This window comes from Pongo abelii, chromosome 3, assembly GCF_028885655.2.
Source record: "Pongo abelii isolate AG06213 chromosome 3, NHGRI_mPonAbe1-v2.0_pri, whole genome shotgun sequence".
Classification (NCBI taxonomy): Eukaryota; Metazoa; Chordata; class Mammalia; order Primates; family Hominidae; genus Pongo; species Pongo abelii.
The window spans coordinates 211,882,081-211,898,671 of record NC_071988.2 but is presented as its reverse complement, the minus strand read 5'-3'; the positions used below and the strand labels follow the sequence as shown (position 1 = coordinate 211,898,671).

Below are 16,591 nucleotides of genomic sequence, written 5' to 3'. Positions count from 1 at the left end.
CTCTTTAAGTTGCTGATAAAGTTCACAAGGCCAAGCTCCAGAATAGAGTGGAGCCAGGAGCTTAGGGATATACTCTTTCATCTTGCCACATGATTTATCTACTTTATGAATAGTGGTGTTGTGATAAATAAAACTGTGATAAGGATGATGGCATTCTCCAATTTGCCAGTGGGCTATGTTCCAAGATTGTTGGGATAACAAAAGCCGAATTAAAGGGAATTGTGCAGTTGTGTTCTGACTTTGGGTGCCCGGAACACAGAAGCAGCCCCATGCTACACACACAGTGGCACCCATGGCTGGAGCGGGGAGATCCTGAAGTGTGCCCAGGTCAGTGGAGATGGAGAGGCCTGGAAATTAGGGACTGAGGGTGATGGCAGATAGGATTTTCCTCTAAGAAAAACCTCAAGGCTCTCTCTTGGTCTTGGGTCAGTCCCCGGTTGTATTCCCACCCTCCATTTTTCCTCGAAAGGGCCATGGGGGCTGGTCTGCCTGCTCCTCTTTTCACTGCCGCCACCTGAAGCTCTCAGGCATGACTTCTCTACTCCTCGGCCCACTGGAGAAAATGATTTGGTGGGTCACCTGCCTTTCCTTTGCTGAAGAAGCTTAAAGCTCTTTTGCAATTTTATAGCAATTTTTACCAGTAGCAACATGTATTCTTTGAACAGCTGTTTTTGAGGACATCCTATGTTCCAGGCATGTAATAGACAGCAGTGACATAAAGATGAGTGAGTTCAGTTGCAAAAGAATGGTTCTCTCCAGAAGGAAGTAAGTGCCAGACAACAGACAACTAAAATAACACACGACATTTTTATCTTATCCATTAGAATAACTGCTATCAAAAACAAAAACAAAAACAAAAAACAGAAAACAACGGGTGTGGGGAGAAATGGAAAAACTGAAATCCTTGTATACTTCTGGTGGGAATTTAAAATGGCTCAACGCTATGGAAACATTATGATGATTCCTTAAAAAATTAAAACTAGAATTACCATATGATGTGGAAGTTTCACTTCTGGATATATACCCCCAGAGAAACGAAAGCAGGGTGTGGAAGAGATATTTGTACCTTCGTGTTCAGAGCAGAATTATTCACAATAGCCACAAGGTGGAAAGAATCCATGTGGCCATCAATGAATGACTGGATAAAGAAAATGTGGTGTACTCATGCACTGGAATATTATTTAGCCTTAAGAAGGAAGAAAATTCTAATATATACCACAGCATGGGTGAACTTTGAGGACATTAGGCTAAGTGAAATAAGCCAGTCACAAAAAGATAAATATGTTATGATTCCACCGATATGAGGTACTTACAGTAGTCAACTTCATAGAGACAGTCTTCATTGAGAACAGTGGCTCCCAGGGCCTAGGGGAGGGGAAGATGGCAGAGTTGTTTAATGAGTGTAGCATTTCAGTTTTCCAAGATGAAAAATTCTGGAGCTTGGTTTTACAACAATGTGAATGTACTCACCAGTACTCAACTGTACACTCAATAAGGAACATGTGAGTATCTTAAAAGTATCTATTTCTAAAAGACTAACAGGATGTAGACAGAAAACACCAACAACTGGAGTGGGGGGAAAGCCTACCTAGAAGAGTTTACCAGTGAACAGGAGCTTCCCAGCACACAGGCAGGGAGGAACAGGCAGGTATGGACAACATGTCGCGATGTGCCAGGACAGATGCTGCTTCCTGCATGGCTGGAATAGAAACAAAGGGGAGAGAAAATGGTGTAGAAGAAAGTACAGGGCGTGAGATTTCTGAATGTGTGTATCTGCAGGAGGTGTTAATTTGGCACTGCAATTGGAGGTGAATGTCAGTCTCCTCAAACCTCTCATTAGCTCTAATCACCACAGCCCACCTACCCCGGTAAGGGTCAGCCACAGCCCACCTACATCACCAAGGGTCAGCCACAGCCCACCTACATCACCAAGGGTCAGCCACAGCCCACCTACATCACCAAGGGTCAGCCACAGCCCACCTACACCACTGAGGGTCAGCCACAGCCCACCTACACCGCTGAGGGTCAGCCACAACCCACCTGCCCTGGTGAAGGTCAGCCACAGCCCACCTACATCACCAAGGGTCAGCCACAGCCCACCTACACCACTGAGGGTCAGCCACAGCCCACCTACACCGGTGAGGGTCAGCCACAACCCACCTACACCAGTGAGCATCAGCAGTGTAGACACAGGTTGAATGGGAGTAATCGCTGCATAGATGGGATCGGCAGAGGAAAGGCTGAGAGAGAAGAGTAGAAAAACAAAATTGAAAACACAGTGGAAAGGGCTTGGGCTTCCTCATTCAGTCCAAACGTGCATTTTGGCCCAGGCACAGTGGCTCACTCCTGTAATCCCAACATGTTGGGAGGCTGAGGAAGGTGGATCACCTAAGGTCGGGAGATTGAGACCAGTCTGGCCAACATGGGGAAGTCCCGTCTCTACCAAAAATATAAAAATTAGCCAGGCCTGGTGGCGAATGCTTGTAGTCACAGCTACTCAGGAGGCTGAGGCAGGAGAATCATTTAAACCCAGGAGGTGGACGTTGCAGTGAGCCGAGATCACACCACTGCCCTCCAGCCTGGGTGAGACAGCGAGACTCCATCTCAAAAAAAAAAAGAAAAACACATTTTGGACCAAGCATGAGGCAGGAGCTACCTGTACAACACACAAGATTAATAAGATATTTGTAAAGTAGAGTTTTTGAAAGAGGTACTTTTGTGAATGCAAAGCATTGTTCCCATGAGAAAAAAAACTAGACCAAAGGTAACTATTTTTTGAGACACAAAAACATTAACCAGAAATGTGGCATGAGAGTTTTAGCAATACTGAACTTGAGGCTGGCACTTGATTTGTTTTTTACATAGTTCTCCCTGCTTTTTTGGGCCAGTGACTGCTTTTTCCTATCACTGCTGATGAGTTCATTTTCCTCATTGCTCGGGATGACAGATTCACACTCTTCTCTTGGCTTGTGTGTGGCATGTACACAATGCCTCATTGTCATCAAGCCAAAGTCTGCTTTTTTACAATGGATCAGCTCAACATCACTTAATAAACACAAGACTTCAAGGGAGTCGCAGTAGTCAATTTACCTTGAATTTTAATTAAAAAATTCCATTTTACTGTTATAGAGATGAAAGACATAATACTTTATAAGTAAATTAGGACATGCAAACATGCAATTGAAAACAACCACAACAAAAACCCTTTAGTATAAACAAGCTTCATTTAATTGTTCTTAGATTTCTCATTGGTACCACAGTGGGTATCAGTTGAGGGCCTCTCATGGTCTTTCCGGTTCTAAAGCTACATGAGTGTATTTCTCATGTTAAATTATTTATCAGCCAATGTCTTTGGCTTCCAAACCCTCGGATTTCTGTTTTTCAAATGACATTCTAAGATGTGAGTTGATTTGCAGCTTAAGTAAAGTGAAAGATCTTAGAGCATTTGGAATCCGTTCTTTAGCGACTCTGGTTTCTGCTCCTACTTTCCTAAAAGTGTACCTCAAGCACAGCCTTGAAGGAAGCCATGGATCGTGTTTTGAGTATGTTTGGTTTCCTCCACCTGCCTCCAGTCCCCTGTGAACATCTTCCCAGAACGCTTCTCCACTGAGGCCAACCGGAAGCAGTGAAGTGACTTCAGATTCTGAAAACCCCTGCCCTGCCTGGCAGTGAGAAGGCGGCACACTGCAAACTAAATGGGTCTGTAGTTTCAAAGAAGTGAGGGCTTCTTTTTTAAGCATGAACTAGAGTGGATAAGATCTTCTGGGCCCATGGTGAGAAGACGAAACATAGAGAATTCATTCAGTTTTCCAAGGACGGAGTCCAGCATGAGGAAGATAATTTAAAGGATTCTGGTGACAAACGATCTTATTTCCAAGCCTGATTTAGTTAGTGGCAACTAACCACAAGTGTGATCCAGGTTTTGCCGGCGCAGCTCTCCTCCCCCAGTGGTAGGAAGATGGCTGAGCCAGGGCAGGCTGAGCGGCCGCATCTTCCCCAAATTATCTGCATTCGCTTTCACGATGCTGCCGCTTGCTAAGAAGGAACCGCTTCCAAAACAGCAAAAACAGCTCTCACGTTTTACTAGTAGTTTATTATCAGTAGTATTAGCACAGATGCTCCTCCTTGACATGATAGGGTTACATCCTGACAAACCCATCGTAAGTGGAAAATGCACTTAATATACCTCACCTACCAAACATCAGAGGTCTCTCCTACCTTAAATATGCCCAGAACACTTACATTAGCCTATGATTGGCAGAATCATAAATATGAAGACTTTTATAAAAAAGTATTGCGTATCTCATGTCATTCACGAGCACAGCGCACTGTGGGGTGTAGTGTTGGCTGGTTCCCCTGGATCACCCGGCTTCCTGGAAGCTGGGGCTGGCCACCCCTGCTCTGCATCATGAGAGTCTTCCTACCACATGCTGCTAGCCCAGGCAAAGAGCTCAGTTCAAAATGCGGTGTCTACTGAGTGCGTATCACCTATGCACCGTTGTAAAGTCGAAAAATCTTACACTGTAGGATTACTAGTATTGTACTAATCATTCTACACTATTTGGAAATATTTGTACTTGAACACTGCTAGAAATAAGAAAGTGCTGGTGATCTTCCTTTGTAAAATAAAGTTGTCCTGATTAAGAAGGAAAAAACAAATTTATTATGACTGTATTTTGTTATTATGTGGGCTTATTATTGTAATAATTAGCATGGTTATTGTTATTTCATAATAGCCAGCTTTAGGTAGTATAAAAGCATGGACCGTATTAGCTAGAAAACCAGGTTTTAAGTCTACACTCTAACTTTTATTAGCTGTGTGTCTTCAACTTACAGCTGTCCCTCGGTACACCCGGGGAATTGGTTCCAGCATTGGGTCAGCCCTACAGAGCTCGCATAAATCAACAGGTTGCTCTCCTTATAGGTGGGTTTCACATGCCCTGAATACTGCATTTTTTGATCCATGTTTCGTTGAAAAAAGTCAACCCACATAGTTTAAACCCATCTTATTCAAGGGCCAATTATTTTTTTAAGAGAAATGTAATTTATTTCGGTAATAAATGTATTAAAGTACAAAAACAACATTAATTTTATAAATTCAAATTACAATTCAACCCTGTAATAACACAGATAGGAATGGGGTGGACGAGGCCAATACTCATGTGGTTTTTCTTTGATGTATTAAGACCAGTGTCCTGTATAGTGCCATGCACACAGGGGACTGGACAGGATTTGACCGACAGTATAGCTTCATTCAGATTATAGCATAGTGGTGCTTTTAGAAAGAGTTTTATTATTAAGATTAAAATAATGGACAGAAAAACTTCCCCAGGTTCATTAAGTTTAACGCATAATATAAAATCCTCTTTCTTTCTTCTTGCACTGCCAATACTTTCAAATAAGCATTCTGTCCTATAGCCTCCATTTTCAATCCATACTCCCCTTAGCTCTCAGAAATCTTCCTTTTTCTCTGTTTACTTGTCTTAACCTGAACTCCTTTTTTTTTTTTTTAATTTGACTTTAAGTTCCAGGATATAAGAGCAGAACGTGCAGGTTTGTTACATAAGCATACGTGTGCCATGTGGTTTGCTGCACCTATCAACCCGCCATCTAGGTTTTAAGCCCCACATACCTTAGCTGTTTGTCCTAATGCTCTCCCTCCCCTCACCTCCCACCCCCTGACTGGCCCTAATGTGTGTTGTTCCCCTACTTATGTCCATGTGTTCTCATTGTTCAACTTGCACTTGTGAGTGAGAACATGCTGTGTTTGGTTTTCTCTTCCTGTGTCAGTTTGCTGAGGATGAAAGTTTCCATCTTCATCCATGTCCCTGCAAAAGACATGAACTCATCCTTTTTTATGGCTGCATAGTATTCCATGGTATATATGTGCCACATTTTCTTTATCCAGTCTATCACTGATGGGCATTTCGGTTGGTTCCATGTCTTTGCTATTATGACTAGTGCTGCAATAAACATACGTGTGCATGTGTCTTTATAGTAGAATGATTTATAATCCTTTGGGTATACACCCAGTAATGGGATTGCTGGGTCAAATGGTATTTCTGGTTCTAGATCCTTGAGGACACATCACATGGTCTTCCACAATGGTTGAACTAATTTACATTCCCATCTACGGAGTAACAGCATTCCTATTTCTCCACAGTCTCACCAGCATCTATTGTTTCCTGACTTTTTAATAATCACCATTCTGACTGGCATGAAATGGTTCTCATTGTGGTTTTGATTTACATTTCTCTAATGATCAGTGTTGTTGACCTTTTTTCATGTTTGTTGGCTGCATAAATGTCTTCTTTTGAAAAGTGTCTGTTCATATACTTTGCCCACTTTTTGATGGGGTTGTTTGTTTTTTTCTTGTAGATTTGTTTAAGTTCCTTGTAGATTTTGGATATTAGACCTTTGTCAGATGGGTAGATTGCAAAAATTTTCTCCCATTCTGTAGGTTGCCTGTTCACTCTGATGATAGTTTTTTGTTGTTGCTGTGCAGAAGCTCTTTAGTTTAATTAGATCCCATTTGTCAATTTGGCTTTTGTTGCCATTGTTTTTGGTGCTTTAGTTATGAAGTCTTTGCCCATGCCTATGTCCTGAATGGTATTCCCTAGGTTTTCTTCTAGGGTTTTTATGGATTGGTGTTTTATGTTTAAGTCTTTAATCCATCTTGAGTTAATTTTTGTATAAAGTGTAAGGAAGGGGTCTAGTTTCAGTCTTATGCATATGGGCCAACTGTTCTTAACCTTTGTAGGACTCAGTTTCCTCATTGTAAAATGGAAGGAATGACCTCTCTTTGGCAAGCAGATTGTAAAATTAAAATAATATAATGTAAGTGAAATGTCACATTCATGGGCATCTAAAAAGTTGCAATTGTTTTAGCAGCCCTAGAAATGTAATTCATTCCTGTAGTTTTAAAATGTGTTATTTGCATATTAATCTTAACTACTACCCACTGGCTCACAGCAGCTTGAATCTAAATAAAATAGCTTGGAGAAAGTCATTGCTTATTTTAAAGTAGTTATGACTTTTGTCAACACAAAACTCAGATATTTTGTAAAGTTAGTTAAGACAATGTTGCCTTTACTCAAAATTGCCCAATGGTAGCCCCTCTTTTTTCCAGGCAGCCTGAGTTTCTACAGTGGCCCCTGAGGGCTGACATGGTCTGGTCCCTTGCTGGGTCTCTGGTGCCATCCCCTTTGCTCACTCTGCTCCAGCTTCCCAGGCCCCTCACTGTTCCTCACAGGCTTCCTCTCAGAGGCTCTATGCTTGCATCTCCTAGGTCAGGAATTCTTCCCCAAGGTGGCCCCATGGCTTTCTCCCTCCAGTGTTCATTGTGTTAAAATTCACACAAAGACAAACGCAGTCACACACTTGCACACACTCCAGTCTCCATTCCTACATCATTTTCTCTTCAGATCCCGTGTCCCCATTATGCATGCTTTACTAACAGGCTTCATTTATTTGTTGAGTGGCTGTCTCCTCTCCTGAAATGGGTGAGGCAAGAGCAGGATGAACACATCATTTGTGAGATATTCTTGGATCCTTTGAAAGTTACATTAAACAACTGACTCTGCCAAACTGGGATGTGCTCGCCCTGTCCGTGAGGACTCAGATTTATTATTATTATTTATTTACTCATAGACGGGGTCTCACCCTGCCACCCAGACTGGAGTGCAGTGGCACAAACATAGCTCATGCTGCCTGGAGCCCCTGGGCTCAGGCAATCCTCCTGCCACAGGCGCAAGCACCATGCCTAGTTTGAGAGTGTGGCTGCATTCTCAGCGCTGTATCTCCAGGGTCTGCTTTACTGTAGAGTGCCTGGTAGGTGCTCAGTTCATATGTTATTAGTTGTTGAATGAATGAATACATTCTGAGGCCTGACTCCAAGTCTACATCATGTCTTGCTTCTGGTTTGTTTCCCTGATACCTTTCTCTCTTCAATCCATTCTTCTCATTGCTACCTAAGCAATAAGTCACGTACTATCTAGAAAAAAGTGCCCCTATCATCTCAATACTTAAGCAGAAAGTCCAAACAACTTAGTGTGGCTTCCAGATCCTGCCACCATCTTGGCTTCTCAAATATCTGTTTCAGGCACATTTTTCAAACCTTGTTCCTGAGACTCTGAGCTTTCAGTCACTTCTTGAAGTTTCCTGAAGTAGTAAGACCTTTCACGGAGATACCTTTGCGCAGGATTCTGTCTTCCACCAAGTATCACTTTTCCTCCCTTAATTTTGCAAATTCATATTCTTCATCCCTCAGACTTGGTTCACAGGTCACCTTGTCAAGTCCTTGAAGTGCCTAAGTATTTTGTCAGAGAGATTTTTTCTACATTTTAAAAGAACAACCACCAATTATTTCTTATATTTGTTGGAAGATAATTTATTTAAAAATGCCTTAGCCTTCTAAATGTGTAAATTAAGTTTAATTCATATTCTAGAAATTACCAGTTTGCATTTGAAGTACATTAACAAAGACTTCACACTCTAGATATATCTATGGGAAGTAGGTCAAGTCTCATCTAAATACACAGCAGCAGTTTTGTTAATTAGCATAAAGAATGCTAGAAATAGTTCTCCTTTTTTCTTGATAAAATAAATAATGCTCTCTATATACAATTGTCTGGAAAAATTCCATGGACTCTGACATTCTTGTGTGAGTGGAATGTGGGAACCTAGCAGGATCACACCTGTAATGTTGCATCCAAGTTCTTTGTAGCCATTGGATCTCTTTGCCCTACTCTTAGGCAGGATTGCTCTGTCTAATCTAACTCAGAGGTTAGTGGATCCCACCATTAGAATGTAATTGTGCTTTTCCTACAATAACCTTTCGTGTGAAATGCTTGTCAGGGTGTTTACAGTAGAGCACAGGGCATCATTAAGTTAAAAAATACACAGGTTGCATGCCTGTGTTGAGGCATTTATGCTTCTAAATGTTTGAGTTTGTGGTAGACTTAGTCTGCAACTTGCCTTTATTATAACTTTTTACCTAATTTTAAAAGTTCCAACCAGCCTCTAGTTGCTGAAGGCAGCAGATGTTTATAAAGGACCCCACAGACGCTGATCACATTGGCTTCCATCAGTCTGACATGGTGTGATAATGATGTAATTATGTGCCAAGGTCAGCTCTTTCCATAAGGATTGTGAGCTCTTGGATGAGACTTCTTCTTATCTGTACTCATGGAGCTGGGCACATTGGTGGGTTGACTCAGCTGATGTTTGTTATGTGGATAAGCAGATGAAATACAGGACCTTTAACATTAGAGACAGCTACAGGCAATGTAACCTAAAAGATTTAAAGATAATGCAATTGGTGGAGTGATGGTTTAGCCACTTGTGTTGCCTGTGATTTAGGAATTTCCCCAGGATACAAGAGATTCAGTGAAAACACCAGGACAGGGCCAGGCAAACATGAGCCGCTGGTCACCCTGACAGGCCTTCTTTCCCTTACTTAAATAATTACTCATGTTGAAAACTTTTAAAGCATAAACAAGGTTGACAACATTTTGCACTCTTTCTCAATAAAAACCCCTAATTGTTTACATATAGAAGGAAAGTTTCTCAACATAATAAAGGCCATTTATGGGAAACCTACAGCTAATATCATAATCAACAGGGAAGAACTGAACTCTTTTGCACTAAGATCTGGTATAAGAGAGGGCTGCCCACTCTCACCACGTGCCTTCTACATAGTACTGGAAGCACTAGCAAAGGCAATTAAAAGGGAAAAAGAAATAAAAGACATCTAAACTAAAAAGGAAGATGTAAAGTCATCTCTGATTGCAGATGGCATGATTCTATGAGTAGAAAACCCCAAAGATTCCAGAAAAAACTATTAGAACAAATACATAAATTCAGTAAAGTTGCAGAATACAAAATTAACATATAAATATCAGTAGTATTTCCTTTTTTTTCTTTTAATTCATCTGTATTTAAAACAACTTTAAGCAGAATGTGACTTGGGCAGTACATTTCCATCCACAAGACTGGCTCTGAGTTATTTTTGAACAGCTTTATGATATGCTTAGGTAGACTTATAACTTTACTCCTCCAAACAATACTTTTCTTGGAAGACAAGCCCTATGGAGAGTCCCTTCCATCCAGTTGCTTCAGTTTAACCTGTTTCTAGGGGACTAGTACATGCAGAATTGGCAACTACAGGGGATGAAAAGTTCAAAAAGTAGATCCTACAAGATGTAACAAATACTTTCTTCTAAACATCAAGGTATAGCTCAGGAACACTTTGATAACAAAATTTGGTCTACTAAGGAATCCGGCTTGATAGCTAAACACTTTAGACCACAAAGTTAGCATCATGTTACATACTTCTTACATCTGTTAAAATAAGCCAATGTGAAACTAAGAAAGCAATGCTAACTCTGCTTTAGTGCCTAAGGTATCACAGCATCACTTACAAGTAGACAGAAATCTTAACTTCCCCTTAAAGTAGTTGTTGTCATGCCATACAGACTATTTAATGTTAACGAAAATGAAGAAAAACATCCTTGAAAATATATTCTCAGAGGAACTGTAGAGTACCGAACAGGTAAGTCATCCCTCAGCCAGAGGTTGGTCTACTTTTCCATGCGTGATGTGTCGTCATCTCCTTCGAGGGGCAGCATTTCTGTAGTTACAGCTGCACTGGTATCATCAGCAGTAGGGTCATCTTCATCAATACCCAGACCAAGTTTGTTCATCTGTAGATCCTGTTAGCATGTGTCTGGGGGTCTTCCAGCCTGAAGTTGGAAGACAGGAGCACAGTTTCATAAAGCAAGATGACCAGATCCTTCACAGACTTGTCATTCTTATCAGCCTCTGCCTTTTCCCTTACGGTGTCAATAAAAGAATGGTCGGGGTTTATCTCCAGGTGTTTCTTTGCTGCCATGTAACCTGTTGCTGAGTTGTCTCTTAGGGCTTGAGCTTTCATGATTCTCTCCATGTTTGCTGTCCAGCCATATGTGCTTGTGACAATACAACATGGAGACGTCACCTATTGGTTTGACACAACCACCTTTTCAACTCTTCTCCAATATGTCTTTCACGATTTTGCAGAGGTTCTCAAACTTTGTTTTGTTTTGTTTTGTTTTTCCTCTTCCTGTTTCTTTTTCTCTTCTTCATCCTCTGGAAGTTCCAAGCTCTCTTTGGTGACTGACGCTAAAGTCTTCCCCTCAAATTCCTTCAGCTGCTGGACACAGTACTCATCAATGGGCTCGATCATATAGATCACTTCTAAGCCATGTTTCCAAAGACGTTGCACAAAGGCTGAGTTAGCTACCTGGTCCTTGGTCTCACCTGTGATATAATAGATATGTTTCTGGTTTTCCTTCATTCTGGTGCAGTAGTCCTGGAGATAAACCATCTCATCATCAGAGGCATATGTGTAGTATCTTAGCAGCTCTGAAAGCTTCTTCTGATTTTGAGAGTCTCCATGTACTCCAAGCTTCATGTTTTTAGAGAACTGCTCATAGAACTTCTTGTACCTCTCTTTACCTTCTGCCAGTTCAGTAAAGAGTTCTAAGCATTTTTTGATCAAATTCTTCCTGATAACTTTCAAAATTTTGTTTCATTGCAACATCTCACGGAAAATATTTAGAGGGAGATCCTCTGAGTCTACCACCCCTCTGATGAAGTTCAGATACTCAGGGATTAGCTCCCCACAGTTATCCATGATAAGATCTTTGCATGCAGACAATTTGATATTGTTCTTTTTCTTTCTGGTTTCCAACAGCTCAAAAGGAGCATGTCGTGGGACAAATAGAAAGGCTCTGAATTCCAACTGTCCTTCAACTGAAAAATGCTTCACTGCCAAGTAATCTTCTCAGTTGATGGTCAAGTTCTTGTAGAATTCTCTGTATTCCTAATTAGTAATGTCATCAGGATATCTGGTCCAGATAAGCTTTGTTTTGTTGAGTTCTTCTTGATCGATGTACTTTTCCTTAATCTTCTTCTTCTTCTTGTCACCATCCTTCTTTTATTCTTCTTCATCGTCAGAACCAACATCTTCAATTTCAGGTTTGTCTTCAGACTCTTTCTCTTCTTTTACCTTTTCTTCTTCTTTGTCTTCCTTTTCTTCAGCCTCATCAATGATGACTTCTTTATCATATTTCTTCTCCACAAAAAGAGTGATGGGATATCCAATAAACTGAGACAGTTTCTTCACAATCTCCTTTATTTTTCGTTCCTCCAAGTACTCAGTTTGGTCTTCTTTTAGAGGTAGGATAGCCTTTGTTCCATGACCCATAGGTTCACCTGTGTCTGTCCTCACTAGGAATGATCCCCTTGCTGAGGACTCCCAGGCGTACTGCTCATCACCGTTATGTTTGGTGATCACTGTTACTTTCTCAGCAACTGAATAAGCAGAATAAAAACCAACACTGAACTGGCCAATCATAGAGATATCTGCACCAGCCTGCAAAGCTTCCATGAACACTTTGGTCTCAGACTTCCTGATAGTTCCAAGGTTATTGATCAAGTCAGCCTTGGTCATTCCAATTCCAGTATCCACAATAGTGAGTGTTTGATCTTGTTTGTTTGGTATAAGGCTAATATTCAGCTCTTTCCCAGAGTCTAATTTACTGGGATCCATCAAGCTTTCATACAGGATTTTGTCCAATGCATCTGATAAATTTGAAATGAGCTCTCTCAGAAAGATCTCTTTGTTCAAGTAGAAAGTATTGACGATCAGTGACATCAACTGGGCAATTTCTGCCTGAAAGGCGAACGTCTCAACCTCCTCCTCCTCCATTGGTTGGTCTTGGGTCTGCGTTTCCTCAGGCATCTTAGCTAAGGGACCACACGGGCTCCACAGTGCAGCAGCACCAGGATGCTGAAGCAACTCTAAATATCAATAGCACTTTTATACACAAATAACAACTTATCTGAAAAAGAAATCAAGAAAACAATCCCATTTATGATAACAATAAAAACAAAATAGTTGGAATAAATTTAACCAAGGAGATAAAGATCTGTAGGCTAAAAATACAAAACATTAATAACATAGATTGAAGAAGACACAAATAAATGGAAAGATATCTAATGTTTGTTTCTCAGAATAATTGATATTGTTAAAATGTTTATACTGCCCAAAGCAATATGGATTAATGCAATCCTTACCAAAATCTCAATGGTATTCTTCACAGAAATAGCAAAAACAATCTTAAAATTTATACAGAACCACAAAAATCCCTGAATAGCCAAAGCAATACTGAGAAAGAAAGGCAGTTATCACACAACCCTATTTAAAATTATATTACAAAGCAACAGTAATCAAAGCAATATGATATTAGCATAAAAACAGACACATAGGCCAATGGGACAGAATACAGAGCCCAGAAATAAATCCAAACATATATATTCAACTAATTTTTGACAAGAGCACCAAGAGGACACAATGAGGGAAGAACAGTCGTTTCAAAATACGGTGCTGGAAGGCCGGGCACAGTGGCTGAAGCCTGTAATCCCAGCACTTTGGAAGGCCGAGGTGGGTGGATCACGAGGTCAGGAGTCAGACCAGCCTGGCCAACATAATGAAACCCCGTCTGCACTAAAAAAAATACAAAAATTAGCCGGGCATGGTGGTGGGCACCTGTAGTCCCAGCTACTTAGGAGGCTGAGGCAGGAGAACTGCTTGAACCGAGGAGTTGGAAGTTGTGGTGAGCTGAGATTGTGCCACTGCACTCCAGCCTGGGCAACACAGCGAAACTCTGTCTCAAAAAAAAAAAAAAAAAAGATATGGTTTTGGAAAAACTGTATTTCCACATGCAAATGAATAAAACTGGATGCTTATCTTACTCCATTCACAAAAATCAACTCAAAATGAAAAAAAGACCTAAATGGAAAACCAGAAATTATAAAACTCCTAGAAGAGAACATAGGGGAAAGTGGCAATAATTTTTTGGACATCACACTTAAAGCCCAGGCTACAAAAGCAAAAATAAGCAAATGGGGCTACATCAAACTAAAAATTTTCTGCACAGCAAAGGAAGCAATCAACAAAGCCAAGAGGCAAATGACAGAGGTGTAGAAGATATTTGCAAACTGCATATTTGATAATGTGTTAATATCCTAAATTTAAAAAATAACTCTTACAACCCAATAGCAGAAAAACAAATAACATGATTAAAAATTGGGCAAAAAATGGGACAGTTCTCCAAAGACATAAAATTGGTCAACAGGTATATGTAAATGTGCTCAATATCATTAATCATCAGTAAAATGCAAATTAAAACCACAATGAGATACCACCTCATACCCGTAAGCATGGTTGTTATCAAAAAGGCAAGAGCTAACGTGTGCTGGCAAGAGTGCAGAGAAAAGGGAAGCCTGGCACACTTTTGGTGGGAATGTAGATTGGTGCAGCTCTTATGGAAAACAGTATGGAGGTTACCATATGACCCAGCAATCCCTCTTCTGAGTCTCTAGGCAAAGGAGATGAACTCACCCTCCTGTAAAGACACCTGCACTTCCGTCTTCATTGCAGCATCATTTGCAACTGTCAAGATACGGAAACGAGCTAAGTGTGTGTTAATGGACCAATGGGTAAAGAAAATGTGGCACGTATGTACAATGGAATAACATTTGGCCTGAATAAAAGGAGATTTCCCACAACATGGATGGAACTGGAGGACATCCTGCTAAGTGAAATAAGCGAGACACAGAAGGAAAATACTGTGTGGTCTCAGTTATATGTGGAATATACGAAATGATAAATCGGAAAGGTCAAATATGCAGAGGGAGAGAATAAAACCGTGGTTACCAGCGTGAGAATTTGAAGAGAAAGGAAATGGGGAGATGTAGGTCTAAGGACACAAAGTGGCAGACACTGAGGATGAACAGATATGTCAGATGAACGAGGGCAGAGTTTTAGTGGACAACGTAAGAATTGCAGTTAATACAATTGCATGATATTTGTAGATTTTAGCTGCTTTTGTTACACACAAAAAAGTAACTGTGAGATGGTAGATATGTTCATATGCTTCACCATAGTAACCATTTTACTATCTATATGTATCATATAATATCATGTCTCAAACCTCAAATATATACAATACAATTTATTAAAAACAAGACAAAATATAAACAAGGTAAAGGAAACGTGGCTAATGATTGGTATAGGCAACTTCTTTCAAAAAATCTTGGAAGATAAATAGCAACAAATGTTCTGAATGTACAAAATATTGCTTTAATTTACAGCACCACAAATGCCCTAAATTAAGAAAATGCCTTTATCTTTTATTCCTCTTGCATTAGAAGATGTTATAGATGGTAGTAATAATAAGACTGTCTTGCTTTTCTAAAGCTCTTTATAGTTTTTAAGGCACTTTCAGAAATTGTGATTTCTTCTTCACAGTAAGCCTTTAAGGTAGGTCTTGCAGACAGCACATGGTAATGACGGTGCAGACTTATCTATGAACTCAGACATAACAGGAGTGCAGTTGCTGTGAGAGAGTAAAACCAAATCGCTAAGTTATAAAAAGACACAATGTCTCCTAGGCCCAAAGTATCAGCTTCCTAACTACAGATTAACCATTGATAATAATATATGTGTTAGGAAACAAAGAAACAAAACCCGGAATTTCAACTGACAGTGGCCTAAATGATAAAGCCACTTAACGGTCTCTCAGGGCAAGCTGTTCAGACTGTCCAGGGCTAAGGGTGGCTCAGCAATGCCACCAAAACCCAGGTTCCTTCTCGATTTCTACTGCGTCATCTTAAGTGTGTTGGCTTGATTTCTTGCACCCTAAAATGGTGGCACTGCTGCAAGCCCAGTCTCATGTCTCCAGTAAAGGCAGGAAGAAGGGAGAAGGAATGGCCCCAGCTGTCCCTTCTATCAGGAATGCAGAGGTTTCCCTTGAAGGGCCCAGCAGTCTTCAGTTGGTCTACTATTGACCAGAACTACCAAGAAGCCATCCCCAGCTTCAAGAGGGACTAGAAAGCAGGCATTAGCTCTCTACTGGGAGGAGACAAGGAAGAATGAGATTGGCATTGGGCATTGTCTCAGCCAGCCGAGAGTGTGTGTGGCAGTTTGTAAGGAGAAGGCCGACAACCAGAGCACACAGCTCCAAGAGGTCCACACCCCATGATGTGTGCTCTGCTGTGGGCAGCGAGGGGCTGGAGGATGGGGCATTCTGCTCAGAGTGAGAATCTGGCTGGGGCATCTGGTAAACCGTCACCCAGGAATACCCACTTCTCGTCACTCTCATTCCACACACACCAAAAAGCCTTTTTGGTTTAAGTTCAAGCTTCTCAGGAAACTTGAAATAATGAAGTAGATGTCTGTGTAAGAACAAGCTAAAATTTTGAAAATAATCATCAGCTTAGCTTATCTATCCTGTGAATTTAGTTTTGAGAAGTCCAATTTTTTTACTCTGATTTTTAAAAATCATATTTGTCTGCTGCCATTGTCTGATTTCTGGACTTGCAAAACTGAGGACCGAATCATGAACCATGTTATATTTGCCAAAAAAATGAGCTTGCTCAAATTACGTGGGTTAGGGTATACATGAATCCATTCCACATTTGAGTTATATCAAGCATGTCTTTTACTAGCTGGCCTGTCTCTTCCAAATTTTAACAGAAATAATTG

General features: G+C 40.7%; 1 pseudogene; it reads right to left on the bottom strand.

Annotated features, from left to right (window-relative positions):
* Positions 1 to 10,552: 10,552 nt before the first annotated feature.
* Positions 10,553 to 12,785, bottom strand: LOC100449958 (heat shock protein HSP 90-alpha-like; annotated as a pseudogene).
* Between the last annotated feature and the right edge of the window lie 3,806 nt (positions 12,786 to 16,591).